The 3866-nt window shown below is 42.7% G+C and overlaps 1 non-coding gene across 1 annotated transcript; it reads right to left on the reverse strand.

The window, feature by feature from the left end:
• Positions 1-2919: 2919 nt before the first annotated feature.
• LOC125588122 lies at positions 2920-3026 on the reverse strand. Its single transcript, XR_007324516.1, has one exon. It is a non-coding gene; the product is annotated as a small nucleolar RNA R71 (small nucleolar RNA).
• Between the last annotated feature and the right edge of the window lie 840 nt (positions 3027-3866).

Genomic DNA, 3866 nt, shown 5'->3' on the forward strand with positions numbered 1-3866 from the left:
CCAATGACAATGCATTGTGACAACCAGGCCGCCATTCACATAGCCTCCAACTCGGTGTTCCATGAGAGGACAAAGCACATTGAGGTTGATTGCCACAAGGTGAGGCAGATGATTGTCCTAGGAGTCATCTTGCCATGTTATACTAGGAGTGAAGATCAGTTGGCTGATGTATTCACCAAGGCTGCAAGGCAGAAGACAATGGAGTCCATTCATATTAGATTGGGCCTCATTGATCTTGGGAAGAGAAGCAGCTGATCCCCTTAGCTGTGAGATCTTTACTCTTTTTCCCTCATTAAGGTTTTGTCCCAATGGGTTTTCCTTAGTGAGATTTTTAATGAGGAAGATCTCATGGCTGTCCAAGCTTAGACTTTCACAAAGCTAAGCTTGAGGGGGAGTGTTGAGATGAGTTCAGTATATGAGAAGAGATGACTTGAGAAACAAAGGGAGATGGAGTTAGGAGAGGATTGGGCAAGGCCGTACAGAAGCCGTACTAGGCCATACAGATTGGGCAAGGTAACTTGACCTCGGTGAACCAAAGTTACTTAGGTAACTTTGTGTGTTGAGTAGAAGCCTTGCTTATCCTTATCTGATCAGATTGTTGCAAAAGGAAGAAGGGAGCGCACATGACAGCCTGTCCACGGTTGGCATAAAGCAAAAGGAACCTTATCCTTAAGGAGGAAGCTTATTTGATCATTTGAATTAAAGCAAAAGCTTATCTCTTGTAATAGTGTAGTTTCCTAAACCCTAGTCTCTAATGTCGCCTCTCTATATATTGTAAACTCATGTCATTAATCAAGGCAAGCAAGTTATGAGTCTCTCTTAGTCTTTATTCTCTCAATGGTTCTATGCTAGACTCCTAATCTCATTTCATACTCAAATCTCTTCTAAATCACTTTTTAGTCTTTCTTATTTACTCAGATTACTCTACTCAATCCTAAAAGTGATAGTAACTTCCCAAGTCTTTTTACTTAGTCACCACAGTAACAATAAAGTTACTGTGGTAAATCTCCAAAGTTACTGTCTGCTGATATATGGTGTTTTATACATCTTGTATATATGCTTTTCAATTGTTTTTAAGTCTTTATCGAGTCTTCCTAGTCCTTTTCGAGTCATTACAGGTCTGGAGTTGCATTGGATGGGAGATGGACCAGCTGGAACAAAAGAGGCAGCAAACAGTGCAATTTGGTGATTTTCACGCAGAATAGTCTTGATGACTGTTCCAGATAGCGGAGCAACCCGAGTGACTGTTCCGAGTGAGTTTTCCAGCGGCAGAGATTTTTAAGGAAACTACAACCTATTTCGGGATTTGCCCTAATCTCTCTATTTTCTCTCCCAAACCGCCTGTGGCTTTGGGATATCTTCTTTTTCTGTTTTTCCTGATTATTCTATGCTAGTTTACAGAGAGGAACCAGACCCGAAAACTCCATTGTTGGATTTTCTTATTGTAAAGGGAGAAGGATCTCTACACTCTTGAGAAGAATCTTGAACCCTATCTCTTTTATTTTATTGATTCAGCATGTTTTCTTCATCTGTTATCTCTGTGTTCTCTGTAGCTATGGCTGAGTAGTCAGCTTGCTTAGTCTAGGGTGTTAGGGTGTTAGATCCGTGAGCTTGACATAAATAAGTTATAAATCGATTGTCTTCATTCACTGTTGCTCTTAAGGCTTGCATCAAGTTAACCACTTAGTGCCTGATTCTAGGTTTAATCTATTCATCAAAAGTGTTATAGGTTGCTAGACATAACTTGAATGAGCATTGCATCCCTAACCAGCGAAAGTAGATGTTAGGGTGTTTTGTGAACATATCGGACTTGACCTCTATTGCTTGCTGTCGCACCTTAATCAAAACGAGAGTTTAGGTATCAAGATCGATCAGCATAGGGAGCAGTACCACGACAGTGGACTGTTCTACTTGAGTGAATAATTAAACTTGAATAATTGTTTGGCTCACACTTGCTTAACACCCGATCAAACCACCCTAGGCTAGCATTTTAGTTATCTGAATACTTTAATTAATCTTGTTACTTGTTTCTCACGAAACCCTCAAATCTTTAAACCCCCATATTGTTTTAGCTTGATATTGATCCCATAAAGATAAAGTGTAATAGTTGGTCTCTGTGGATTCGATCCTAAAGTGCTACATCGACATACCATTCGATTGTGGTTGTGTGCACATTAGGTTAATTGGTGTGCGTATACACGTAATATCAATTTGGCGCCATTGCCGGGGATCATCTTTTTACCTTTATTTTTCGGTTATTTATTTAGTCTAAGACTTCTAACTTGCTCTATCCTTTTTATTTCAGCTAATTTTTCAGGTGCATGACCAGTAGTTACATTTAGCAACCAGGAGCTAGCAAGGTTAGAAAGAACAAATCGTCAACAGCAAGGGCAAACCAACACCACTATGGGTGATCACCCCAATCAAGAGCAACTCACTGCTCAGTTGCAACAGATGCAACAACAGATGCTTCAAATGCAGCAGACCATCCAAGCTCAGCAGGATGCTGTTGAACAGGCTGCTCTCGCGCGGCAGGAACAACAGGCGCAGACTGTTCCAATCGGATAGAGAAACCTTCCTTGCAACATCCCTACTACGCGCTCTGCCATTGTTCCTCCACTCTGCACCAGGCAGGACTTCGAGATCAAGCCTTCTTTGATTGGTCTAGTACAAAGAAAGGTGTTCTCTGGTCTCTCTACAGAAGTTCCAATGGAGCATATTGAGAGCTTCGAAAAAGTCTGCAATTTCACTCGCGCGAATGGTGTTCCACCAGATTACATCAGGTGCGTGCTATTCCCATTCTCTCTTGACGGAAAAGCTGCACGGTGGTTGAACTCTCTCCCTACCGGCTCTCTCACTTCATGGGAACAGGTCCGATCAGCTTTCCTAAGCCATTTCTACTCTAAGGAGAGAACAGCTGCATTGAGGAACAAGATCACCTCCTTCAGACAGCTCAGTGATGAGCCTTTCTGCGACGCATGGGAGCGCTTCAATGACTATCGCAGAGAATGTCCTCACCATGGATTTGATGATGATTACCTCCTGGATATTTTCTATGATGGAGTGGACTCGAAATACCAAGGTGCTCTGAACTCTGCGAGCAATGGAGACTTCATGACTCAAACCACTGATGGAGCATTTAAGCTGATTTAGAACATGGCTGCTAGCTCAGCTAATAAGAAAGAGGAGAGTGATTACTCCATGAAAGGGAACAGTTCTGAAACCCAGAAAATAGATGAGCTGACTGCCAAGGTTGATCAGCTACTGAAAAACAACCAAGGGCACATCTTCAGCATGGAGCAAGCTACGGCCGGACATATTCAGAACCAGAACAAGCGACACCCGCAGAGCAATCAGCAAGTTGTTCCAGCTAACGAGAACAGTCAACCAGATGAGCTGCAAAGTCTGGGTATGATGATGCAACAGCTGTTGCAGGGTCAGCAGGTTCAGGCCAAGGTGTTGAATCAGGTAACCATAGAAATTGACACCAGGATGGGCAACATGTTCACTGAGCTGAATAACAAGTATGACAATCTTGCGATCCATATGAGAAAGATCGATGTTCAGCTTGCTCAAACAGCTGAGAGTGTCAAGAGGCAACAAGAGACGCTCCCTGGAAGAACTGATAAAAATCCAAGGACTGAGCATTGTAATGCAGTAGAGCAGCCATTTGCTGAGACTATTCTAGTCGCAGAAGAGAACACAGAGCAGTCTGCTAGTTCTGAAGTGATTGCTCCTAGCGAACCTGCTGAAACTCCACCAGTCTGAGTCTATGTTCCTAAGGTTCCCTATCCAATTCCACCTAGACATCTGATGGATCCCATTAGTGAAGAGCAGCTGATAGGTTTTAACAAGATGGTGAGAAG

Source organism: Brassica napus, chromosome C5, assembly GCF_020379485.1.
Source record: "Brassica napus cultivar Da-Ae chromosome C5, Da-Ae, whole genome shotgun sequence".
NCBI lineage: Eukaryota > Viridiplantae > Streptophyta > Magnoliopsida > Brassicales > Brassicaceae > Brassica > Brassica napus.